The following is a 24,000-nucleotide window of genomic DNA, read 5'->3' as shown; positions in this document are numbered from 1 at the left end:
TCAGGTCCAAAGTCTAAAGAACTCGGCCATTGCAGCTGTTGGAATGCAAGTAAAGGGATTGGGATTTGGAAACAGACATCATAGGTGAAAAATGGTAAACTTGATGGCACAACATTTTGCTCTTATTGCGCCAATTAACCTCGGTCCTTTCCAAAGCTGTGAAGGTTGGAAGTTTAATTTGCAAGTCAAAAAACTATGTGCAGAGAAAGTACAAGTGGACTATTCACTGAGAATAAGATTTAAAAAAGAGCAGAGAGACCCCATGGGGTTTCAAGTCTGAGGACATACCGACCTGTCTCTCAGAATTTCCATCATAAATCTAATACAAACAACAGTCTCTGTACTGAAGAGACTATTTTAACTGTTTACCAATGCAGATATACTCTGAGCACCTGAATCAAAGAACAAGTCCATGCATTAAGCACACATCATCCATATCAAGTCTCCAATGACATGTTGCAAATAAAGACTGGGTTGTCAAAGCGCTGTGAGCAGGGTTCAAACCTGCGCGGGGAGACCCCATTGGATTTCAAGTCCAACGCCTTAACCACTCAGCCATCACAGCCTGCTACATTAAAAGCCAGAACTTAACCAGTCGGCTATCTGATTCTGTACATTTTACTTCTGTAAAGACTAGACTTTCTACTGAAAAGCCTATTTGAACTGTTTGTCAAGGAAAAAATATTCTGAGCACTTGAATCAAAGGACATGTCCAAGCATTATCCATATCAAGTCCCCAATGACATGTTACAAATAAAGACTGGATGGTCAAAGCGCTGCTCGCAGGGTTCAATCCATTTTTTTTTTTCAAGCAAAGTTTAAAAAATAGCTATTTTTTAAGCACTTCAATCGTGGGACGAGCACATAAAGTAAGGACAATTTAAATTCAAAGGAGATGGACCCAATTATTAAAGGTCGACTTTATCATCGCCCAGTAAGCAGAGTTGAAAACTGTACAGGGAGAATACATTGGACTTCAATTACAATGCTTAAACCACTTAGCCATCACAGGAATCTAAGGAAATTGATGAGGAGAAAGCAGAAGTGGGCTATATGCTTCAAGCAAGTTAAGAACATGGGTGGGGAGACCCCATTGAAATTCAGGTCCAAAGTCTAAAGAACTCGGCCATTGCAGCTGTTGGAATGCAAGTAAAGGGATTGGGATTTGGAAACAGACATCATTGGTGAAAAATGGTAAACTTGATGGCACAACATTTTGCTCTTATTGCGCCAATTAACCTCGGTCCTTTCCAAAGCTGTGAAGGTTGGAAGTTTAATGTGCAAGTCAAAGAACTATGTACAGAGAAAGTACAAGTGGACTATTCACTGAGAATAAGATTTAAAAAAGAGCAGAGAGACCCCATGGGGTTTCAAGTCTGAGGACATACCGACCTGTCTCTCAGAATTTCCATCATAAATCTAATACAAACAACAGTCTCTGTACTGAAGAGACTATTTTAACTGTTTACCAATGCAGATATACTCTGAGCACCTGAATCAAAGAACAAGTCCATGCATTAAGCAAACATTATCCATATCAAGTCTCCAATGACATGTTGCAAATAAAGACTGGTTTGTCAAAGCGCTGTGAGCAGGGTTCAAATCTGCGCGGGGAGACCCCATTGGATTTCAAGTCCAACGCCTTAACCACTCGGCCATCGCAGCTTGCTACATTACGAAACCAGGCCTTAACCAGTCGGCTATCTGATTCTGTACATCTGTACTTCTGTAAAGACTAGACCTTCTACTGAAGAACCTGTTTGTCAAGGAATTATATTCTGACCACCTGAATCAAAGGACAAGTCCAGACATTATCAAGTCTCCAATGACATGTTGCAAACGAGATAGCGTTACATTAAAAACCAGGCGGCTATCTGATTCTGTACATTTTACTTTACTGGTTTGTCAAAGCAGGGTTTGATCATGTGTGGGTAGACCCCATTGGATTTCGAGTCCAACGCCTTAACCATGTGGCCATCGCAGCTAGTTAAATACCAGTCCCCTATCTGATTCTGTACATTTTAAAGACTAGACCTTCTACTGAAGAGCCTGTTTGAACTGTTTGTCAAGGAATTTTATTCTGACCACCTGAATCAAAGGACAGGTCCATGCATTAAGCACACATCATCCATATCAAGTCTCCAATGACATGTTGCATATAAAGACTGGTTTGTCAAAGCGCTGTGAGCAGGGTTCGAACCTGCGCGGGGAGACCCCATTGGATTTCAAGTCCAACGCCTTAACCACTCGGCCAGCACAGCCTGCTACACTAAAAGCCATAACTTAACCAGTCGGCTATCTGATTCTGTACATTTTACTTCTGTAAAGACTAGACTTTCTACTGAAAAGCCTATTTGAACTGTTTGCCAAGGAAAAAATATTCTGAGCACTTGAATGAAAGGACAAGTCCATGCATTAAGCACATTATCCATATCATGTCTCCAATGATATGTTGCAAATAAAGACTGGTTTGTCAAAACGCTGTGAGCAGGGTTTGAACCTGCGCGGGGAGACCCCATTGGATTTCGAGTCCAACACCTTAACCTCTCGGCCATCACAGCTTCTCCTGTTTCCTACAGGCCCTTAACCAGTCCGCTATCTCGTTCTGTCCATTTTACCTCTAATGTGACCAGATTAACGCTATTGAAGAACCTACTTGAAACCTTTGTTATGGAGGATCAATTCTGAGCACTTGAATCAAAGGACATGTCCAAGCATTATCCATATCAATTCCCCAATGACATGTTACAAATAAAGACTGGATGGTCAAAGCGCTGCTCGCAGGGTTCAATCCATTTTTTTTTTCAAGCAAAGTTTAAAAAAAAGCTATTTTCTAAGCACTTCAATCGTGGGACGAGCACATAAAGTAAGGACAATTTAAATTCAAAGGAGATGGACCCAATTATTAAAGGTCGACTTTATCATCGCCCAGTAAGCAGAGTTGAAAACTGTACAGGGAGAATACATTGGACTTCAATTACAATGCTTAAACCACTTAGCCATCACAGGAATCTAAGGAAATTGATGAGGAGAAAGCAGAAGTGGGCTATATGCTTCAAGCAAGTTAAGAACATGGGTGGGGAGACCCCATTGAAATTCAGGTCCAAAGTCTAAAGAACTCGGCCATTGCAGCTGTTGGAATGCAAGTAAAGGGATTGGGATTTGGAAACAGACATCATTGGTGAAAAATGGTAAACTTGATGGCACAACATTTTGCTCTTATTGCGCCAATTAACCTCGGTCCTTTCCAAAGCTGTGAAGGTTGGAAGTTTAATGTGCAAGTCAAAAAACTATGTGCAGAGAAAGTACAAGTGGACTATTCACTGAGAATAAGATTTAAAAAAGAGCAGAGAGACCCCATGGGGTTTCAAGTCTGAGGACATACCGACCTGTCTCTCAGAATTTCCATCATAAATCTAATACAATCTAATTCTGTACTGAAGAGACTATTTTAACTGTTTACCAATGCAGATATACTCTGAGCACCTGAATCAAAGAACAAGTCCATGCATTAAGCAAACATTATCCATATCAAGTCTCCAATGACATGTTGCAAATAAAGACTGGTTTGTCAAAGCGCTGTGAGCAGGGTTCAAATCTGCGCGGGGAGACCCCATTGGATTTCAAGTCCAACGCCTTAACCACTCGGCCATCGCAGCTTGCTACATTAAAAACCAGGCCTTAACCAGTCGGCTATCTGATTCTGTACATTTTACTTCTATAAAGACTAGACCTTCTACTGAAGAACCTGTTTGTCAAGGAATTATATTCTGACCACCTGAATCAAAGGACAAGTCCAGACATTATCCATATCAAGTCTCCAATGACATGTTGCAAACGAGATAGCGTTACATTAAAAACCAGGCGGCTATTGTTGTAATAACATATTAAAACATGTAATGACGCATTCACTGACTGTTGTCTGCCTGGGCTTAACCATACAATTTTGGCTTGTACTCTGTGTTATACTCTCTCTATCTCTCTGTTTCTCAATATACTAACTGCACGGCATCCCCACCAGGGGGGGGGGGGGGGTTTAAGATAAACACACTGATAACCCATGAATATACACTGCTCAAAACCCTTTGGGATGGGCTACAAAGACAAAGAACTCTGTCAAGAACCAATGGGATACTGACAACAGGCTGGAGAGGACTGTCTATCACCTACGAACAACCAACCAGGAGCCAGGACTACTAGAATCTACCTACGTCATTTCAATGTATAAATGTACTGCCCAAATATGTGGCACGCTCTCTTTTTCCGAAAACTCCCTAAGGGTTGGACGATAAGAGCCGTGCTGCACGTTTGCCAGATATTACTATGCTTGATTAAAAGGCCTCGAATATACCGTATCCGCCTTGTCCAGAGTCTCATCTTGGTCTTGTTTCTCCAATAACTAATCATTGACACTATCTCGTTCTGTCCATTTTACCTCTAATGTGACCAGATTAACGCTATTGAAGAACCTACTTGAAACCTTTGTCATGGAAGAGCACATAAAGTACGAGGACGAGCACATAAAGTAAGGACAATTTAAATTCAAAGGAGATGGACCCAATTATTAAAGGTCGACTTTATCATCGCCCAGTAAGCAGAGTTGAAAACTGTACAGGGAGAATACATTGGACTTCAATTACAATGCTTAAACCACTTAGCCATCACAGGAATCTAAGGAAATTTATGAGGAGAAAGCAGAAGTGGGCTATATGCTTCAAGCAAGTTAAGAACATGGGTGGGGAGACCCCATTGAAATTCAGGTCCAAAGTCTAAAGAACTCGGCCATTGCAGCTGTTGGAATGCAAGTAAAGGGATTGGGATTTGGAAACAGACATCATTGGTGAAAAATGGTAAACTTGATGGCACAACATTTTGCTCTTATTGCGCCAATTAACCTCGGTCCTTTCCAAAGCTGTGAAGGTTGGAAGTTTAATGTGCAAGTCAAAGAACTATGTACAGAGAAAGTACAAGTGGACTATTCACTGAGAATAAGATTTAAAAAAGAGCAGAGAGACCCCATGGGGTTTCAAGTCTGAGGACATACCGACCTGTCTCTCAGAATTTCCATCATAAATCTAATACAAACAACAGTCTCTGTACTGAAGAGACTATTTTAACTGTTTACCAATGCAGATATACTCTGAGCACCTGAATCAAAGAACAAGTCCATGCATTAAGCAAACATTATCCATATCAAGTCTCCAATGACATGTTGCAAATAAAGACTGGTTTGTCAAAGCGCTGTGAGCAGGGTTCAAATCTGCGCGGGGAGACCCCATTGGATTTCAAGTCCAACGCCTTAACCACTCGGCCATCGCAGCTTGCTACATTACGAAACCAGGCCTTAACCAGTCGGCTATCTGATTCTGTACATCTGTACTTCTGTAAAGACTAGACCTTCTACTGAAGAACCTGTTTGTCAAGGAATTATATTCTGACCACCTGAATCAAAGGACAAGTCCAGACATTATCCATATCAAGTCTCCAATGACATGTTGCAAACGAGATAGCGTTACATTAAAAACCAGGCGGCTATCTGATTCTGTACATTTTACTTTACTGGTTTGTCAAAGCAGGGTTTGATCATGTGTGGGTAGACCCCATTGGATTTCGAGTCCAACGCCTTAACCATGTGGCCATCGCAGCTAGTTAAATACCAGTCCCCTATCTGATTCTGTACATTTTAAAGACTAGACCTTCTACTGAAGAGCCTGTTTGAACTGTTTGTCAAGGAATTTTATTCTGACCACCTGAATCAAAGGACAGGTCCATGCATTAAGCACACATCATCCATATCAAGTCTCCAATGACATGTTGCAAATAAAGACTGGTTTGTCAAAGCGCTGTGAGCAGGGTTCGAACCTGCGCGGGGAGACCCCAATGGATTTCAAGTCCAACGCCTTAACCACTCGGCCAGCACAGCCTGCTACATTAAAAGCCAGAACTTAACCAGTCGGCTATCTGATTCTGTACATTTTACTTCTGTAAAGACTAGACTTTCTACTGAAAAGCCTATTTGAACTGTTTGTCAAGGAAAAAATATTCTGAGCACTTGAATGAAAGGACAAGTCATTAAGCACATTATCCATATCATGTCTCCAATGATATGTTGCAAATAAAGACTGGTTTGTCAAAGCGCTGTGAGCAGGGTTCGAACCTGCGCGGGGAGACCCCATTGGATTTCGAGTCCAACGCCTTAACCTCTCGGCCATCACAGCTTCTCCTGTTTCCTACAGGCCCTTAACCAGTCCGCTATCTCGTTCTGTCCATTTTACCTCTAATGTGACCAGATTAACGCTATTGAAGAACCTACTTGAAACCTTTGTCATGGAAGAGCACATAAAGTACTTTGATGGACGAGCACATAAAGTACGAGGACGAGCACATAAAGTAAGGACAATTTAAATTCAAAGGAGATGGACCCAATTATTAAAGGTCGACTTTATCATCGCCCAGTAAGCAGAGTTGAAAACTGTACAGGGAGAATACATTGGACTTCAATTACAATGCTTAAACCACTTAGCCATCACAGGAATCTAAGGAAATTTATGAGGAGAAAGCAGAAGTGGGCTATATGCTTCAAGCAAGTTAAGAACATGGGTGGGGAGACCCCATTGAAATTCAGGTCCAAAGTCTAAAGAACTCGGCCATTGCAGCTGTTGGAATGCAAGTAAAGGGATTGGGATTTGGAAACAGACATCATTGGTGAAAAATGGTAAACTTGATGGCACAACATTTTGCTCTTATTGCGCCAATTAACCTCGGTCCTTTCCAAAGCTGTGAAGGTTGGAAGTTTAATGTGCAAGTCAAAGAACTATGTACAGAGAAAGTACAAGTGGACTATTCACTGAGAATAAGATTTAAAAAAGAGCAGAGAGACCCCATGGGGTTTCAAGTCTGAGGACATACCGACCTGTCTCTCAGAATTTCCATCATAAATCTAATACAAACAACAGTCTCTGTACTGAAGAGACTATTTTAACTGTTTACCAATGCAGATATACTCTGAGCACCTGAATCAAAGAACAAGTCCATGCATTAAGCAAACATTATCCATATCAAGTCTCCAATGACATGTTGCAAATAAAGACTGGTTTGTCAAAGCGCTGTGAGCAGGGTTCAAATCTGCGCGGGGAGACCCCATTGGATTTCAAGTCCAACGCCTTAACCACTCGGCCATCGCAGCTTGCTACATTACGAAACCAGGCCTTAACCAGTCGGCTATCTGATTCTGTACATCTGTACTTCTGTAAAGACTAGACCTTCTACTGAAGAACCTGTTTGTCAAGGAATTATATTCTGACCACCTGAATCAAAGGACAAGTCCAGACATTATCAAGTCTCCAATGACATGTTGCAAACGAGATAGCGTTACATTAAAAACCAGGCGGCTATCTGATTCTGTACATTTTACTTTACTGGTTTGTCAAAGCAGGGTTTGATCATGTGTGGGTAGACCCCATTGGATTTCGAGTCCAACGCCTTAACCATGTGGCCATCGCAGCTAGTTAAATACCAGTCCCCTATCTGATTCTGTACATTTTAAAGACTAGACCTTCTACTGAAGAGCCTGTTTGAACTGTTTGTCAAGGAATTTTATTCTGACCACCTGAATCAAAGGACAGGTCCATGCATTAAGCACACATCATCCATATCAAGTCTCCAATGACATGTTGCAAATAAAGACTGGTTTGTCAAAGCGCTGTGAGCAGGGTTCGAACCTGCGCGGGGAGACCCCATTGGATTTCAAGTCCAACGCCTTAACCACTCGGCCAGCACAGCCTGCTAGATTAAAAGCCAGAACTTAACCAGTCGGCTATCTGATTCTGTACATTTTACTTCTGTAAAGACTAGACTTTCTACTGAAAAGCCTATTTGAACTGTTTGCCAAGGAAAAAATATTCTGAGCACTTGAATGAAAGGACAAGTCCATGCATTAAGCACATTATCCATATCATGTCTCCAATGATATGTTGCAAATAAAGACTGGTTTGTCAAAACGCTGTGAGCAGGGTTTGAACCTGCGCGGGGAGACCCCATTGGATTTCGAGTCCAACGCCTTAACCTCTCGGCCATCACAGCTTCTCCGGTTTCCTACAGGCCCTTAACCAGTCCGCTATCTCGTTCTGTCCATTTTACCTCTAATGTGACCAGATTAACGCTATTGAAGAACCTACTTGAAACCTTTGTTATGGAGGATCAATTCTGAGCACTTGAATCAAAGGACATGTCCAAGAATTATCCATATCAATTCCCCAATGACATGTTACAAATAAAGACTGGATGGTCAAAGCGCTGCTCGCAGGGTTCAATCCATTTTTTTTTTCAAGCAAAGTTTAAAAAAAAGCTATTTTCTAAGCACTTCAATCGTGGGACGAGCACATAAAGTAAGGACAATTTAAATTCAAAGGAGATGGACCCAATTATTAAAGGTCGACTTTATCATCGCCCAGTAAGCAGAGTTGAAAACTGTACAGGGAGAATACATTGGACTTCAATTACAATGCTTAAACCACTTAGCCATCACAGGAATCTAAGGAAATTGATGAGGAGAAAGCAGAAGTGGGCTATATGCTTCAAGCAAGTTAAGAACATGGGTGGGGAGACCCCATTGAAATTCAGGTCCAAAGTCTAAAGAACTCGGCCATTGCAGCTGTTGGAATGCAAGTAAAGGGATTGGGATTTGGAAACAGACATCATTGGTGAAAAATGGTAAACTTGATGGCACAACATTTTGCTCTTATTGCGCCAATTAACCTCGGTCCTTTCCAAAGCTGTGAAGGTTGGAAGTTTAATGTGCAAGTCAAAGAACTATGTACAGAGAAAGTACAAGTGGACTATTCACTGAGAATAAGATTTAAAAAAGAGCAGAGAGACCCCATGGGGTTTCAAGTCTGAGGACATACCGACCTGTCTCTCAGAATTTCCATCATAAATCTAATACAAACAACAGTCTCTGTACTGAAGAGACTATTTTAACTGTTTACCAATGCAGATATACTCTGAGCACCTGAATCAAAGAACAAGTCCATGCATTAAGCAAACATTATCCATATCAAGTCTCCAATGACATGTTGCAAATAAAGACTGGTTTGTCAAAGCGCTGTGAGCAGGGTTCAAATCTGCGCGGGGAGACCCCATTGGATTTCAAGTCCAACGCCTTAACCACTCGGCCATCGCAGCTTGCTACATTACGAAACCAGGCCTTAACCAGTCGGCTATCTGATTCTGTACATCTGTACTTCTGTAAAGACTAGACCTTCTACTGAAGAACCTGTTTGTCAAGGAATTATATTCTGACCACCTGAATCAAAGGACAAGTCCAGACATTATCCATATCAAGTCTCCAATGACATGTTGCAAACGAGATAGCGTTACATTAAAAACCAGGCGGCTATCTGATTCTGTACATTTTACTTTACTGGTTTGTCAAAGCAGGGTTTGATCATGTGTGGGTAGACCCCATTGGATTTCGAGTCCAACGCCTTAACCATGTGGCCATCGCAGCTAGTTAAATACCAGTCCCCTATCTGATTCTGTACATTTTAAAGACTAGACCTTCTACTGAAGAGCCTGTTTGAACTGTTTGTCAAGGAATTTTATTCTGACCACCTGAATCAAAGGACAGGTCCATGCATTAAGCACACATCATCCATATCAAGTCTCCAATGACATGTTGCAAATAAAGACTGGTTTGTCAAAGCGCTGTGAGCAGGGTTCGAACCTGCGCGGGGAGACCCCATTGGATTTCAAGTCCAACGCCTTAACCACTCGGCCAGCACAGCCTGCTACATTAAAAGCCAGAACTTAACCAGTCGGCTATCTGATTCTGTACATTTTACTTCTGTAAAGACTAGACTTTCTACTGAAAAGCCTATTTGAACTGTTTGCCAAGGAAAAAATATTCTGAGCACTTGAATGAAAGGACAAGTCCATGCATTAAGCACATTATCCATATCATGTCTCCAATGATATGTTGCAAATAAAGACTGGTTTGTCAAAACGCTGTGAGCAGGGTTTGAACCTGCGCGGGGAGACCCCATTGGATTTCGAGTCCAACGCCTTAACCTCTCGGCCATCACAGCTTCTCCGGTTTCCTACAGGCCCTTAACCAGTCCGCTATCTCGTTCTGTCCATTTTACCTCTAATGTGACCAGATTAACGCTATTGAAGAACCTACTTGAAACCTTTGTTATGGAGGATCAATTCTGAGCACTTGAATCAAAGGACATGTCCAAGAATTATCCATATCAATTCCCCAATGACATGTTACAAATAAAGACTGGATGGTCAAAGCGCTGCTCGCAGGGTTCAATCCATTTTTTTTTTTCAAGCAAAGTTTAAAAAAAAGCTATTTTCTAAGCACTTCAATCGTGGGACGAGCACATAAAGTAAGGACAATTTAAATTCAAAGGAGATGGACCCAATTATTAAAGGTCGACTTTATCATCGCCCAGTAAGCAGAGTTGAAAACTGTACAGGGAGAATACATTGGACTTCAATTACAATGCTTAAACCACTTAGCCATCACAGGAATCTAAGGAAATTGATGAGGAGAAAGCAGAAGTGGGCTATATGCTTCAAGCAAGTTAAGAACATGGGTGGGGAGACCCCATTGAAATTCAGGTCCAAAGTCTAAAGAACTCGGCCATTGCAGCTGTTGGAATGCAAGTAAAGGGATTGGGATTTGGAAACAGACATCATTGGTGAAAAATGGTAAACTTGATGGCACAACATTTTGCTCTTATTGCGCCAATTAACCTCGGTCCTTTCCAAAGCTGTGAAGGTTGGAAGTTTAATGTGCAAGTCAAAGAACTATGTACAGAGAAAGTACAAGTGGACTATTCACTGAGAATAAGATTTAAAAAAGAGCAGAGAGACCCCATGGGGTTTCAAGTCTGAGGACATACCGACCTGTCTCTCAGAATTTCCATCATAAATCTAATACAAACAACAGTCTCTGTACTGAAGAGACTATTTTAACTGTTTACCAATGCAGATATACTCTGAGCACCTGAATCAAAGAACAAGTCCATGCATTAAGCAAACATTATCCATATCAAGTCTCCAATGACATGTTGCAAATAAAGACTGGTTTGTCAAAGCGCTGTGAGCAGGGTTCAAATCTGCGCGGGGAGACCCCATTGGATTTCAAGTCCAACGCCTTAACCACTCGGCCATCGCAGCTTGCTACATTACGAAACCAGGCCTTAACCAGTCGGCTATCTGATTCTGTACATCTGTACTTCTGTAAAGACTAGACCTTCTACTGAAGAACCTGTTTGTCAAGGAATTATATTCTGACCACCTGAATCAAAGGACAAGTCCAGACATTATCCATATCAAGTCTCCAATGACATGTTGCAAACGAGATAGCGTTACATTAAAAACCAGGCGGCTATCTGATTCTGTACATTTTACTTTACTGGTTTGTCAAAGCAGGGTTTGATCATGTGTGGGTAGACCCCATTGGATTTCGAGTCCAACGCCTTAACCATGTGGCCATCGCAGCTAGTTAAATACCAGTCCCCTATCTGATTCTGTACATTTTAAAGACTAGACCTTCTACTGAGCCTGTTTGAACTGTTTGTCAAGGAATTTTATTCTGACCACCTGAATCAAAGGACAGGTCCATGCATTAAGCACACATCATCCATATCAAGTCTCCAATGACATGTTGCAAATAAAGACTGGTTTGTCAAAGCGCTGTGAGCAGGGTTCGAACCTGCGCGGGGAGACCCCATTGGATTTCAAGTCCAACGCCTTAACCACTCGGCCAGCACAGCCTGCTACATTAAAAGCCAGAACTTAACCAGTCGGCTATCTGATTCTGTACATTTTACTTCTGTAAAGACTAGACTTTCTACTGAAAAGCCTATTTGAACTGTTTGCCAAGGAAAAAATATTCTGAGCACTTGAATGAAAGGACAAGTCCATGCATTAAGCACATTATCCATATCATGTCTCCAATGATATGTTGCAAATAAAGACTGGTTTGTCAAAACGCTGTGAGCAGGGTTTGAACCTGCGCGGGGAGACCCCATTGGATTTCGAGTCCAACGCCTTAACCTCTCGGCCATCACAGCTTCTCCGGTTTCCTACAGGCCCTTAACCAGTCCGCTATCTCGTTCTGTCCATTTTACCTCTAATGTGACCAGATTAACGCTATTGAAGAACCTACTTGAAACCTTTGTTATGGAGGATCAATTCTGAGCACTTGAATCAAAGGACATGTCCAAGCATTATCCATATCAATTCCCCAATGACATGTTACAAATAAAGACTGGATGGTCAAAGCGCTGCTCGCAGGGTTCAATCCATTTTTTTTTTTCAAGCAAAGTTTAAAAAAAAGCTATTTTCTAAGCACTTCAATCGTGGGACGAGCACATAAAGTAAGGACAATTTAAATTCAAAGGAGATGGACCCAATTATTAAAGGTCGACTTTATCATCGCCCAGTAAGCAGAGTTGAAAACTGTACAGGGAGAATACATTGGACTTCAATTACAATGCTTAAACCACTTAGCCATCACAGGAATCTAAGGAAATTGATGAGGAGAAAGCAGAAGTGGGCTATATGCTTCAAGCAAGTTAAGAACATGGGTGGGGAGACCCCATTGAAATTCAGGTCCAAAGTCTAAAGAACTCGGCCATTGCAGCTGTTGGAATGCAAGTAAAGGGATTGGGATTTGGAAACAGACATCATTGGTGAAAAATGGTAAACTTGATGGCACAACATTTTGCTCTTATTGCGCCAATTAACCTCGGTCCTTTCCAAAGCTGTGAAGGTTGGAAGTTTAATGTGCAAGTCAAAGAACTATGTACAGAGAAAGTACAAGTGGACTATTCACTGAGAATAAGATTTAAAAAAGAGCAGAGAGACCCCATGGGGTTTCAAGTCTGAGGACATACCGACCTGTCTCTCAGAATTTCCATCATAAATCTAATACAAACAACAGTCTCTGTACTGAAGAGACTATTTTAACTGTTTACCAATGCAGATATACTCTGAGCACCTGAATCAAAGAACAAGTCCATGCATTAAGCAAACATTATCCATATCAAGTCTCCAATGACATGTTGCAAATAAAGACTGGTTTGTCAAAGCGCTGTGAGCAGGGTTCAAATCTGCGCGGGGAGACCCCATTGGATTTCAAGTCCAACGCCTTAACCACTCGGCCATCGCAGCTTGCTACATTACGAAACCAGGCCTTAACCAGTCGGCTATCTGATTCTGTACATCTGTACTTCTGTAAAGACTAGACCTTCTACTGAAGAACCTGTTTGTCAAGGAATTATATTCTGACCACCTGAATCAAAGGACAAGTCCAGACATTATCCATATCAAGTCTCCAATGACATGTTGCAAACGAGATAGCGTTACATTAAAAACCAGGCGGCTATCTGATTCTGTACATTTTACTTTACTGGTTTGTCAAAGCAGGGTTTGATCATGTGTGGGTAGACCCCATTGGATTTCGAGTCCAACGCCTTAACCATGTGGCCATCGCAGCTAGTTAAATACCAGTCCCCTATCTGATTCTGTACATTTTAAAGACTAGACCTTCTACTGAAGAGCCTGTTTGAACTGTTTGTCAAGGAATTTTATTCTGACCACCTGAATCAAAGGACAGGTCCATGCATTAAGCACACATCATCCATATCAAGTCTCCAATGACATGTTGCAAATAAAGACTGGTTTGTCAAAGCGCTGTGAGCAGGGTTCGAACCTGCGCGGGGAGACCCCATTGGATTTCAAGTCCAACGCCTTAACCACTCGGCCAGCACAGCCTGCTACATTAAAAGCCAGAACTTAACCAGTCGGCTATCTGATTCTGTACATTTTACTTCTGTAAAGACTAGACTTTCTACTGAAAAGCCTATTTGAACTGTTTGCCAAGGAAAAAATATTCTGAGCACTTGAATGAAAGGACAAGTCCATGCATTAAGCACATTATCCATATCATGTCTCCAATGATATGTTGCAAATAAAGACTGGTTTGTCAAAACGCTGTGAGCAGGGTTTGAACCTGCGCGGGGAGACCCCATTGGATTTCGAGTCCAACGCCTTAACCTCTCGGCCATCACAGCTTCTCCGGTTTCCTACAGGCCCTTAACCAGTCCGCTATCTCGTTCTGTCCATTTTACCTCTAATGTGACCAGATTAACGCTATTGAAGAACCTACTTGAAACCTTTGTTATGGAGGATCAATTCTGAGCACTTGAATCAAAGGACATGTCCAAGAATTATCCATATCAATTCCCCAATGACATGTTACAAATAAAGACTGGATGGTCAAAGCGCTGCTCGCAGGGTTCAATCCATTTTTTTTTTTCAAGCAAAGTTTAAAAAAAAGCTATTTTCTAAGCACTTCAATCGTGGGACGAGCACATAAAGTAAGGACAATTTAAATTCAAAGGAGATGGACCCAATTATTAAAGGTCGACTTTATCATCGCCCAGTAAGCAGAGTTGAAAACTGTACAGGGAGAATACATTGGACTTCAATTACAATGCTTAAACCACTTAGCCATCACAGGAATCTAAGGAAATTGATGAGGAGAAAGCAGAAGTGGGCTATATGCTTCAAGCAAGTTAAGAACATGGGTGGGGAGACCCCATTGAAATTCAGGTCCAAAGTCTAAAGAACTCGGCCATTGCAGCTGTTGGAATGCAAGTAAAGGGATTGGGATTTGGAAACAGACATCATTGGTGAAAAATGGTAAACTTGATGGCACAACATTTTGCTCTTATTGCGCCAATTAACCTCGGTCCTTTCCAAAGCTGTGAAGGTTGGAAGTTTAATGTGCAAGTCAAAGAACTATGTACAGAGAAAGTACAAGTGGACTATTCACTGAGAATAAGATTTAAAAAAGAGCAGAGAGACCCCATGGGGTTTCAAGTCTGAGGACATACCGACCTGTCTCTCAGAATTTCCATCATAAATCTAATACAAACAACAGTCTCTGTACTGAAGAGACTATTTTAACTGTTTACCAATGCAGATATACTCTGAGCACCTGAATCAAAGAACAAGTCCATGCATTAAGCAAACATTATCCATATCAAGTCTCCAATGACATGTTGCAAATAAAGACTGGTTTGTCAAAGCGCTGTGAGCAGGGTTCAAATCTGCGCGGGGAGACCCCATTGGATTTCAAGTCCAACGCCTTAACCACTCGGCCATCGCAGCTTGCTACATTACGAAACCAGGCCTTAACCAGTCGGCTATCTGATTCTGTACATCTGTACTTCTGTAAAGACTAGACCTTCTACTGAAGAACCTGTTTGTCAAGGAATTATATTCTGACCACCTGAATCAAAGGACAAGTCCAGACATTATCCATATCAAGTCTCCAATGACATGTTGCAAACGAGATAGCGTTACATTAAAAACCAGGCGGCTATCTGATTCTGTACATTTTACTTTACTGGTTTGTCAAAGCAGGGTTTGATCATGTGTGGGTAGACCCCATTGGATTTCGAGTCCAACGCCTTAACCATGTGGCCATCGCAGCTAGTTAAATACCAGTCCCCTATCTGATTCTGTACATTTTAAAGACTAGACCTTCTACTGAAGAGCCTGTTTGAACTGTTTGTCAAGGAATTTTATTCTGACCACCTGAATCAAAGGACAGGTCCATGCATTAAGCACACATCATCCATATCAAGTCTCCAATGACATGTTGCAAATAAAGACTGGTTTGTCAAAGCGCTGTGAGCAGGGTTCGAACCTGCGCGGGGAGACCCCATTGGATTTCAAGTCCAACGCCTTAACCACTCGGCCAGCACAGCCTGCTACATTAAAAGCCAGAACTTAACCAGTCGGCTATCTGATTCTGTACATTTTACTTCTGTAAAGACTAGACTTTCTACTGAAAAGCCTATTTGAACTGTTTGCCAAGGAAAAAATATTCTGAGCACTTGAATGAAAGGACAAGTCCATGCATTAAGCACATTATCCATATCATGTCTCCAATGATATGTTGCAAATAAAGACTGGTTTGTCAAAACGCTGTGAGCAGGGTTTGAACCTGCGCGGGGAGACCCCATTGGATTTCGAGTCCAACGCCTTAACCTCTCGGCCATCACAGCTTCTCCGGTTTCCTACAGGCCCTTAACCAGTCCGCTATCTCGTTCTGTCCATTTTACCTCTAATGTGACCAGATTAACGCTATTGAAGAACCTACTTGAAACCTTTGTTATGGAGGATCAATTCTGAGCACTTGAATCAAAGGACATGTCCAAGCATTATCCATATCAATTCCCCAATGACATGTTACAAATAAAGACTGGATGGTCAAAGCGCTGCTCGCAGGGTTCAATCCATTTTTTTTTTTCAAGCAAAGTTTAAAAAAAAGCTATTTTCTAAGCACTTCAATCGTGGGACGAGCACATAAAGTAAGGACAATTTAAATTCAAAGGAGATGGACCCAATTATTAAAGGTCGACTTTATCATCGCCCAGTAAGCAGAGTTGAAAACTGTACAGGGAGAATACATTGGACTTCAATTACAATGCTTAAACCACTTAGCCATCACAGGAATCTAAGGAAATTGATGAGGAGAAAGCAGAAGTGGGCTATATGCTTCAAGCAAGTTAAGAACATGGGTGGGGAGACCCCATTGAAATTCAGGTCCAAAGTCTAAAGAACTCGGCCATTGCAGCTGTTGGAATGCAAGTAAAGGGATTGGGATTTGGAAACAGACATCATTGGTGAAAAATGGTAAACTTGATGGCACAACATTTTGCTCTTATTGCGCCAATTAACCTCGGTCCTTTCCAAAGCTGTGAAGGTTGGAAGTTTAATGTGCAAGTCAAAAAACTATGTGCAGAGAAAGTACAAGTGGACTATTCACTGAGAATAAGATTTAAAAAAGAGCAGAGAGACCCCATGGGGTTTCAAGTCTGAGGACATACCGACCTGTCTCTCAGAATTTCCATCATAAATCTAATACAAAGAACAGTCTCTGTACTGAAGAGACTATTTTAACTGTTTACCAATGCAGATATACTCTGAGCACCTGAATCAAAGAACAAGTCCATGCATCAAGCAAACATTATCCATATCAAGTCTCCAATGACATGTTGCAAATAAAGACTGGTTTGTCAAAGCGCTGTGAGCAGGGTTCAAATCTGCGCGGGGAGACCCCATTGGATTTCAAGTCCAACGCCTTAACCACTCGGCCATCGCAGCTTGCTACATTAAGAAACCAGGCCTTAACCAGTCGGCTATCTGATTCTGTACATTTCACTTCTATAAAGACTAGACCTTCTACTGAAGAACCTGTTTGTCAAGGAATTATATTCTGACCACCTGAATCAAAGGACAAGTCCAGACATTATCCATATCAAGTCTCCAATGACATGTTGCAAACGAGATAGCGTTACATTAAAAACCAGGCGGCTATCTGATTCTGTACATTTTACTTTACTGGTTTGTCAAAGCAGGGTTCGATCATGTGTGGGTAGACCCCATTGGATTTCGAGTCCAACGCCTTAACCATGTGGCCATCGCAGCTAGTTAAATACCAGTCCCCTATCTGATTCTGTACATTTTACTTCTGTAAAGACTAGACCTTCTACTGAAGAGCCTGTTTGAACTGTTTGTCAAGGAATTTTATTCTGACCACCTGAATCAAAGGACAGGTCCATGCATTAAGCACACATCATCCATATCAAGTCTCCAATGACATGTTGCAAATAAAGACTGGTTTGTCAAAGCGCTGTGAGCAGGGTTCGAACCTGCGCGGGGAGACCCCATTGGATTTCAAGTCGAACGCCTTAACCACTCGGCCATCACAGCCTGCTACATTAAAAACCAGAACTTAACCAGTCGGCTATCTGATTCTGTACATTTTACTTCTGTAAAGACTAGACTTTCTACTGAAAAGCCTATTTGAACTGTTTGTCAAGGAAAAAATATTCTGAGCACTTGAATGAAAGGACAAGTCATTAAGCACATTATCCATATCATGTCTCCAATGATATGTTGCAAATAAAGACTGGTTTGTCAAAGCGCTGTGAGCAGGGTTCGAACCTACGCGGGGAGACCCCATTGGATTTCGAGTCCAACGCCTTAACCTCTCGGCCATCACAGCTTCTCCTGTTTCCTACAGGCCCTTAACCAGTCCGCTATCTCGTTCTGTCCATTTTACCTCTAATGTGACCAGATTAACGCTATTGAAGAACCTACTTGAAACCTTTGTCATGGAAGAGCACATAAAGTACGAGGACGAGCACATAAAGTAAGGACAATTTAAATTCAAAGGAGATGGACCCAATTATTAAAGGTCGACTTTATCATCGCCCAGTAAGCAGAGTTGAAAACTGTACAGGGAGAATACATTGGACTTCAATTACAATGCTTAAACCACTTAGCCATCACAGGAATCTAAGGAAATTTATGAGGAGAAAGCAGAAGTGGGCTATATGCTTCAAGCAAGTTAAGAACATGGGTGGGGAGACCCCATTGAAATTCAGGTCCAAAGTCTAAAGAACTCGGCCATTGCAGCTGTTGGAATGCAAGTAAAGGGATTGGGATTTGGAAACAGACATCATTGGTGAAAAATGGTAAACTTGATGGCACAACATTTTGCTCTTATTGCGCCAATTAACCTCGGTCCTTTCCAAAGCTGTGAAGGTTGGAAGTTTAATGTGCAAGTCAAAGAACTATGTACAGAGAAAGTACAAGTGGACTATTCACTGAGAATAAGATTTAAAAAAGAGCAGAGAGACCCCATGGGGTTTCAAGTCTGAGGACATACCGACCTGTCTCTCAGAATTTCCATCATAAATCTAATACAAACAACAGTCTCTGTACTGAAGAGACTATTTTAACTGTTTACCAATGCAGATATACTCTGAGCACCTGAATCAAAGAACAAGTCCATGCATTAAGCAAACATTATCCATATCAAGTCTCCAATGACATGTTGCAAATAAAGACTGGTTTGTCAAAGCGCTGTGAGCAGGGTTCAAATCTGCGCGGGGAGACCCCATTGGATTTCAAGTCCAACGCCTTAACCACTCGGCCATCGCAGCTTGCTACATTACGAAACCAGGCCTTAACCAGTCGGCTATCTGATTCTGTACATCTGTACTTCTGTAAAGACTAGACCTTCTACTGAAGAACCTGTTTGTCAAGGAATTATATTCTGACCACCTGAATCAAAGGACAAGTCCAGACATTATCCATATCAAGTCTCCAATGACATGTTGCAAACGAGATAGCGTTACATTAAAAACCAGGCGGCTATCTGATTCTGTACATTTTACTTTACTGGTTTGTCAAAGCAGGGTTTGATCATGTGTGGGTAGACCCCATTGGATTTCGAGTCCAACGCCTTAACCATGTGGCCATCGCAGCTAGTTAAATACCAGTCCCCTATCTGATTCTGTACATTTTAAAGACTAGACCTTCTACTGAAGAGCCTGTTTGAACTGTTTGTCAAGGAATTTTATTCTGACCACCTGAATCAAAGGACAGGTCCATGCATTAAGCACACATCATCCATATCAAGTCTCCAATGACATGTTGCAAATAAAGACTGGTTTGTCAAAGCGCTGTGAGCAGGGTTCGAACCTGCGCGGGGAGACCCCATTGGATTTCAAGTCCAACGCCTTAACCACTCGGCCAGCACAGCCTGCTACATTAAAAGCCAGAACTTAACCAGTCGGCTATCTGATTCTGTACATTTTACTTCTGTAAAGACTAGACTTTCTACTGAAAAGCCTATTTGAACTGTTTGCCAAGGAAAAAATATTCTGAGCACTTGAATGAAAGGACAAGTCCATGCATTAAGCACATTATCCATATCATGTCTCCAATGATATGTTGCAAATAAAGACTGGTTTGTCAAAACGCTGTGAGCAGGGTTTGAACCTGCGCGGGGAGACCCCATTGGATTTCGAGTCCAACGCCTTAACCTCTCGGCCATCACAGCTTCTCCGGTTTCCTACAGGCCCTTAACCAGTCCGCTATCTCGTTCTGTCCATTTTACCTCTAATGTGACCAGATTAACGCTATTGAAGAACCTACTTGAAACCTTTGTTATGGAGGATCAATTCTGAGCACTTGAATCAAAGGACATGTCCAAGCATTATCCATATCAATTCCCCAATGACATGTTACAAATAAAGACTGGATGGTCAAAGCGCTGCTTGCAGGGTTCAATCCATTTTTTTTTTTCAAGCAAAGTTTAAAAAAAAGCTATTTTCTAAGCACTTCAATCGTGGGACGAGCACATAAAGTAAGGACAATTTAAATTCAAAGGAGATGGACCCAATTATTAAAGGTCGACTTTATCATCGCCCAGTAAGCAGAGTTGAAAACTGTACAGGGAGAATACATTGGACTTCAATTACAATGCTTAAACCACTTAGCCATCACAGGAATCTAAGGAAATTGATGAGGAGAAAGCAGAAGTGGGCTATATGCTTCAAGCAAGTTAAGAACATGGGTGGGGAGACCCCATTGAAATTCAGGTCCAAAGTCTAAAGAACTCGGCCATTGCAGCTGTTGGAATGCAAGTAAAGGGATTGGGATTTGGAAACAGACATCATTGGTGAAAAATGGTAAACTTGATGGCACAACATTTTGCTCTTATTGCGCCAATTAACCTCGGTCCTTTCCAAAGCTGTGAAGGTTGGAAGTTTAATGTGCAAGTCAAAAAACTATGTGCAGAGAAAGTACAAGTGGACTATTCACTGAGAATAAGATTTAAAAAAGAGCAGAGAGACCCCATGGGGTTTCAAGTCTGAGGACATACCGACCTGTCTCTCAGAATTTCCATCATAAATCTAATACAATCTAATTCTGTACTGAAGAGACTATTTTAACTGTTTACCAATGCAGATATACTCTGAGCACCTGAATCAAAGAACAAGTCCATGCATTAAGCAAACATTATCCATATCAAGTCTCCAATGACATGTTGCAAATAAAGACTGGTTTGTCAAAGCGCTGTGAGCAGGGTTCAAATCTGCGCGGGGAGACCACATTGGATTTCAAGTCCAACGCCTTAACCACTCGGCCATCGCAGCTTGCTACATGAAGACACCAGGCCTTAACCAGTCGGCTATCTGATTCTGTACATCTGTACTTCTGTAAAGACTAGACCTTCTACTGAAGAACCTGTTTGTCAAGGAATTATATTCTGACCACCTGAATCAAAGGACAAGTCCAGACATTATCCATATCAAGTCTCCAATGACATGTTGCAAACGAGATAGCGATACATTAAAAACCAGGCGGCTATCTGATTCTGTACATTTTACTTTACTGGTTTGTCAAAGCACTGTGAGCAGGGTTCGATCATGTGTGGGTAGACCCAATTGGATTTCGAGTCCAACGCCTTAACCACGTGGCCATCGCAGCTAGCTACGTTAAGTACCAGTCCCCTATCTGATTCTGTACATTTTACTTCTGTAAAGACTAGACCTTCTACTGAAGAGCCTGTTTGAACTGTTTGTCAAGGAATTTTATTCTGACCACCTGAATCAAAGGACAGGTCCATGCATTAAGCACACATCATCCATATCAAGTCTCCAATGACATGTTGCAAATAAAGACTGGTTTATCAAAGCGCTGTGAACCTGCGCGGGGAGACCCCATTGGATTTCAAGTCCAACGCCTTAACCACTCGGCCATCACAGCCTGCTACATTAAAGACTTTCTACTGAAAAGCCTATTTGAACTGTTTGTCGAGGAAAAAATATTCTGAGCACTTGAATCAAAGAACAAGTCCATGCATTAAGCAAACATTATCCATATCAAGTCTCCAATGACATGTTGCAAATAAAGACTGGTTTGTCAAAGCGCTGTGAGCAGGGTTCAAATCTGCGCGGGGAGACCCCATTGGATTTCAAGTCCAACGCCTTAACCACTCGGCCATCGCAGCTTGCTACATTAAGAAACCAGGCCTTAACCAGTCGGCTATTTTACTTCTATAAAGACTAGACCTTCTACTGAAGAACCTGTTTGTCAAGGAATTATATTCTGACCACCTGAATCAAAGGACAAGTCCAGACATTATCCATATCAAGTCTCCAATGACATGTTGCAAACGAGATAGCGTTACATTAAAAACCAGGCGGCTATCTGATTCTGTACATTTTACTTTACTGGTTTGTCAAAGCAGGGTTTGATCATGTGTGGGTAGACCCCATTGGATTTCGAGTCCAACGCCTTAACCATGTGGCCATCGCAGCTAGTTAAATACCAGTCCCCTATCTGATTCTGTACATTTTAAAGACTAGACCTTCTACTGAAGAGCCTGTTTGAACTGTTTGTCAAGGAATTTTATTCTGACCACCTGAATCAAAGGACAGGTCCATGCATTAAGCACACATCATCCATATCAAGTCTCCAATGACATGTTGCAAATAAAGACTGGTTTGTCAAAGCGCTGTGAGCAGGGTTCGAACCTGCGCGGGGAGACCCCATTGGATTTCAAGTCCAACGCCTTAACCACTCGGCCATCACAGCCTGCTACATTAAAAGCCAGAACTTAACCAGTCGGCTATCTGATTCTGTACATTTTACTTCTGTAAAGACTAGACTTTCTACTGAAAAGCCTATTTGAACTGTTTGCCAAGGAAAAAATATTCTGAGCACTTGAATGAAAGGACAAGTCCATGCATTAAGCACATTATCCATATCATGTCTCCAATGATATGTTGCAAATAAAGACTGGTTTGTCAAAGCGCTGTGAGCAGGGTTTGAACCTGCGCGGGGAGACCCCATTGGATTTCGAGTCCAACGCCTTAACCTCTCGGCCATCACAGCTTCTCCTGTTTCCTACAGGCCCTTAACCAGTCCGCTATCTCGTTCTGTCCATTTTACCTCTAATGTGACCAGATTAACGCTATTGAAGAACCTACTTGAAACCTTTGTTATGGAGGATCAATTCTGAGCACTTGAATCAAAGGACATGTCCAAGCATTATCCATATCAATTCCCCAATGACATGTTACAAATAAAGACTGGATGGTCAAAGCGCTGCTCGCAGGGTTCAATCCATTTTTTTTTTTCAAGCAAAGTTTAAAAAAAAGCTATTTTCTAAGCACTTCAATCGTGGGACGAGCACATAAAGTAAGGACAATTTAAATTCAAAGGAGATGGACCCAATTATTATAGGTCGACTTTATCATCGCCCAGTAAGCAGAGTTGAAAACTGTACAGGGAGAATACATTGGACTTCAATTACAATGCTTAAACCACTTAGCCATCACAGGAATCTAAGGAAATTGATGAGGAGAAAGCAGAAGTGGGCTATATGCTTCAAGCAAGTTAAGAACATGGGTGGGGAGACCCCATTGAAATTCAGGTCCAAAGTCTAAAGAACTCGGCCATTGCAGCTGTTGGAATGCAAGTAAAGGGATTGGGATTTGGAAACAGACATCATTGGTGAAAAATGGTAAACTTGATGGCACAACATTTTGCTCTTATTGCGCCAATTAACCTCGGTCCTTTCCAAAGCTGTGAAGGTTGGAAGTTTAATGTGCAAGTCAAAGAACTATGTACAGAGAAAGTACAAGTGGACTATTCACTGAGAATAAGATTTAAAAAAGAGCAGAGAGACCCCATGGGGTTTCAAGTCTGAGGACATACCGACCTGTCTCTCAGAATTTCCATCATAAATCTAATACAAACAACAGTCTCTGTACTGAAGAGACTATTTTAACTGTTTACCAATGCAGATATACTCTGAGCACCTGAATCAAAGAACAAGTCCATGCATTAAGCAAACATTATCCATATCAAGTCTCCAATGACATGTTGCAAATAAAGACTGGTTTGTCAAAGCGCTGTGAGCAGGGTTCAAATCTGCGCGGGGAGACCCCATTGGATTTCAAGTCCAACGCCTTAACCACTCGGCCATCGCAGCGAAACCAGGCCTTAACCAGTCGGCTATCTGATTCTGTACATCTGTACTTCTGTAAAGACTAGACCTTCTACTGAAGAACCTGTTTGTCAAGGAATTATATTCTGACCACC

The 24,000-nt window shown here is 41.7% G+C and overlaps 34 non-coding genes across 34 annotated transcripts; all 34 read right to left on the bottom strand.

The window, feature by feature from the left end:
* Positions 1 to 483: 483 nt before the first annotated feature.
* On the bottom strand, positions 484 to 565 carry trnas-uga (transfer RNA serine (anticodon UGA)). Its single transcript has one exon. It is a non-coding gene; the product is annotated as a tRNA-Ser (tRNA).
* A 1,018-nt stretch (positions 566 to 1,583) lies between these two features.
* Positions 1,584 to 1,665, bottom strand: trnas-uga (transfer RNA serine (anticodon UGA)). The gene has a single exon. It is a non-coding gene; the product is annotated as a tRNA-Ser (tRNA).
* Positions 1,666 to 2,179: 514 nt separating this feature from the next.
* trnas-uga (transfer RNA serine (anticodon UGA)) lies at positions 2,180 to 2,261 on the bottom strand. The gene has a single exon. It is a non-coding gene; the product is annotated as a tRNA-Ser (tRNA).
* Positions 2,262 to 2,479: 218 nt separating this feature from the next.
* On the bottom strand, positions 2,480 to 2,561 carry trnas-cga (transfer RNA serine (anticodon CGA)). The gene has a single exon. It is a non-coding gene; the product is annotated as a tRNA-Ser (tRNA).
* A 1,016-nt stretch (positions 2,562 to 3,577) lies between these two features.
* On the bottom strand, positions 3,578 to 3,659 carry trnas-uga (transfer RNA serine (anticodon UGA)). Its single transcript has one exon. It is a non-coding gene; the product is annotated as a tRNA-Ser (tRNA).
* A 1,580-nt stretch (positions 3,660 to 5,239) lies between these two features.
* On the bottom strand, positions 5,240 to 5,321 carry trnas-uga (transfer RNA serine (anticodon UGA)). The gene has a single exon. It is a non-coding gene; the product is annotated as a tRNA-Ser (tRNA).
* A 520-nt stretch (positions 5,322 to 5,841) lies between these two features.
* Positions 5,842 to 5,923, bottom strand: trnas-uga (transfer RNA serine (anticodon UGA)). The gene has a single exon. It is a non-coding gene; the product is annotated as a tRNA-Ser (tRNA).
* A 213-nt stretch (positions 5,924 to 6,136) lies between these two features.
* On the bottom strand, positions 6,137 to 6,218 carry trnas-cga (transfer RNA serine (anticodon CGA)). Its single transcript has one exon. It is a non-coding gene; the product is annotated as a tRNA-Ser (tRNA).
* Positions 6,219 to 7,104: 886 nt separating this feature from the next.
* On the bottom strand, positions 7,105 to 7,186 carry trnas-uga (transfer RNA serine (anticodon UGA)). The gene has a single exon. It is a non-coding gene; the product is annotated as a tRNA-Ser (tRNA).
* A 514-nt stretch (positions 7,187 to 7,700) lies between these two features.
* Positions 7,701 to 7,782, bottom strand: trnas-uga (transfer RNA serine (anticodon UGA)). The gene has a single exon. It is a non-coding gene; the product is annotated as a tRNA-Ser (tRNA).
* A 218-nt stretch (positions 7,783 to 8,000) lies between these two features.
* Positions 8,001 to 8,082, bottom strand: trnas-cga (transfer RNA serine (anticodon CGA)). The gene has a single exon. It is a non-coding gene; the product is annotated as a tRNA-Ser (tRNA).
* A 1,019-nt stretch (positions 8,083 to 9,101) lies between these two features.
* Positions 9,102 to 9,183, bottom strand: trnas-uga (transfer RNA serine (anticodon UGA)). The gene has a single exon. It is a non-coding gene; the product is annotated as a tRNA-Ser (tRNA).
* A 520-nt stretch (positions 9,184 to 9,703) lies between these two features.
* Positions 9,704 to 9,785, bottom strand: trnas-uga (transfer RNA serine (anticodon UGA)). The gene has a single exon. It is a non-coding gene; the product is annotated as a tRNA-Ser (tRNA).
* A 218-nt stretch (positions 9,786 to 10,003) lies between these two features.
* trnas-cga (transfer RNA serine (anticodon CGA)) lies at positions 10,004 to 10,085 on the bottom strand. The gene has a single exon. It is a non-coding gene; the product is annotated as a tRNA-Ser (tRNA).
* A 1,020-nt stretch (positions 10,086 to 11,105) lies between these two features.
* Positions 11,106 to 11,187, bottom strand: trnas-uga (transfer RNA serine (anticodon UGA)). Its single transcript has one exon. It is a non-coding gene; the product is annotated as a tRNA-Ser (tRNA).
* A 517-nt stretch (positions 11,188 to 11,704) lies between these two features.
* trnas-uga (transfer RNA serine (anticodon UGA)) lies at positions 11,705 to 11,786 on the bottom strand. The gene has a single exon. It is a non-coding gene; the product is annotated as a tRNA-Ser (tRNA).
* A 218-nt stretch (positions 11,787 to 12,004) lies between these two features.
* On the bottom strand, positions 12,005 to 12,086 carry trnas-cga (transfer RNA serine (anticodon CGA)). The gene has a single exon. It is a non-coding gene; the product is annotated as a tRNA-Ser (tRNA).
* A 1,020-nt stretch (positions 12,087 to 13,106) lies between these two features.
* On the bottom strand, positions 13,107 to 13,188 carry trnas-uga (transfer RNA serine (anticodon UGA)). The gene has a single exon. It is a non-coding gene; the product is annotated as a tRNA-Ser (tRNA).
* Positions 13,189 to 13,708: 520 nt separating this feature from the next.
* On the bottom strand, positions 13,709 to 13,790 carry trnas-uga (transfer RNA serine (anticodon UGA)). Its single transcript has one exon. It is a non-coding gene; the product is annotated as a tRNA-Ser (tRNA).
* A 218-nt stretch (positions 13,791 to 14,008) lies between these two features.
* trnas-cga (transfer RNA serine (anticodon CGA)) lies at positions 14,009 to 14,090 on the bottom strand. Its single transcript has one exon. It is a non-coding gene; the product is annotated as a tRNA-Ser (tRNA).
* Positions 14,091 to 15,110: 1,020 nt separating this feature from the next.
* Positions 15,111 to 15,192, bottom strand: trnas-uga (transfer RNA serine (anticodon UGA)). Its single transcript has one exon. It is a non-coding gene; the product is annotated as a tRNA-Ser (tRNA).
* A 520-nt stretch (positions 15,193 to 15,712) lies between these two features.
* trnas-uga (transfer RNA serine (anticodon UGA)) lies at positions 15,713 to 15,794 on the bottom strand. The gene has a single exon. It is a non-coding gene; the product is annotated as a tRNA-Ser (tRNA).
* Positions 15,795 to 16,012: 218 nt separating this feature from the next.
* Positions 16,013 to 16,094, bottom strand: trnas-cga (transfer RNA serine (anticodon CGA)). Its single transcript has one exon. It is a non-coding gene; the product is annotated as a tRNA-Ser (tRNA).
* Positions 16,095 to 17,114: 1,020 nt separating this feature from the next.
* On the bottom strand, positions 17,115 to 17,196 carry trnas-uga (transfer RNA serine (anticodon UGA)). The gene has a single exon. It is a non-coding gene; the product is annotated as a tRNA-Ser (tRNA).
* A 527-nt stretch (positions 17,197 to 17,723) lies between these two features.
* Positions 17,724 to 17,805, bottom strand: trnas-uga (transfer RNA serine (anticodon UGA)). Its single transcript has one exon. It is a non-coding gene; the product is annotated as a tRNA-Ser (tRNA).
* A 213-nt stretch (positions 17,806 to 18,018) lies between these two features.
* Positions 18,019 to 18,100, bottom strand: trnas-cga (transfer RNA serine (anticodon CGA)). Its single transcript has one exon. It is a non-coding gene; the product is annotated as a tRNA-Ser (tRNA).
* Positions 18,101 to 18,961: 861 nt separating this feature from the next.
* On the bottom strand, positions 18,962 to 19,043 carry trnas-uga (transfer RNA serine (anticodon UGA)). Its single transcript has one exon. It is a non-coding gene; the product is annotated as a tRNA-Ser (tRNA).
* A 520-nt stretch (positions 19,044 to 19,563) lies between these two features.
* trnas-uga (transfer RNA serine (anticodon UGA)) lies at positions 19,564 to 19,645 on the bottom strand. Its single transcript has one exon. It is a non-coding gene; the product is annotated as a tRNA-Ser (tRNA).
* Positions 19,646 to 19,863: 218 nt separating this feature from the next.
* Positions 19,864 to 19,945, bottom strand: trnas-cga (transfer RNA serine (anticodon CGA)). The gene has a single exon. It is a non-coding gene; the product is annotated as a tRNA-Ser (tRNA).
* A 1,017-nt stretch (positions 19,946 to 20,962) lies between these two features.
* Positions 20,963 to 21,044, bottom strand: trnas-uga (transfer RNA serine (anticodon UGA)). The gene has a single exon. It is a non-coding gene; the product is annotated as a tRNA-Ser (tRNA).
* A 775-nt stretch (positions 21,045 to 21,819) lies between these two features.
* Positions 21,820 to 21,901, bottom strand: trnas-uga (transfer RNA serine (anticodon UGA)). The gene has a single exon. It is a non-coding gene; the product is annotated as a tRNA-Ser (tRNA).
* A 505-nt stretch (positions 21,902 to 22,406) lies between these two features.
* Positions 22,407 to 22,488, bottom strand: trnas-uga (transfer RNA serine (anticodon UGA)). Its single transcript has one exon. It is a non-coding gene; the product is annotated as a tRNA-Ser (tRNA).
* Positions 22,489 to 22,706: 218 nt separating this feature from the next.
* Positions 22,707 to 22,788, bottom strand: trnas-cga (transfer RNA serine (anticodon CGA)). Its single transcript has one exon. It is a non-coding gene; the product is annotated as a tRNA-Ser (tRNA).
* Positions 22,789 to 23,808: 1,020 nt separating this feature from the next.
* Positions 23,809 to 23,890, bottom strand: trnas-uga (transfer RNA serine (anticodon UGA)). Its single transcript has one exon. It is a non-coding gene; the product is annotated as a tRNA-Ser (tRNA).
* Positions 23,891 to 24,000: the final 110 nt, after the last annotated feature.

The sequence above is a fragment of the Oncorhynchus clarkii genome, chromosome 12 (assembly GCF_045791955.1).
Source record: "Oncorhynchus clarkii lewisi isolate Uvic-CL-2024 chromosome 12, UVic_Ocla_1.0, whole genome shotgun sequence".
NCBI classification, from domain to species: Eukaryota; Metazoa; Chordata; class Actinopteri; order Salmoniformes; family Salmonidae; genus Oncorhynchus; species Oncorhynchus clarkii.
Note: the sequence above shows the minus strand (reverse complement) of the source record. Positions and strands in the feature narration are given on the sequence as shown.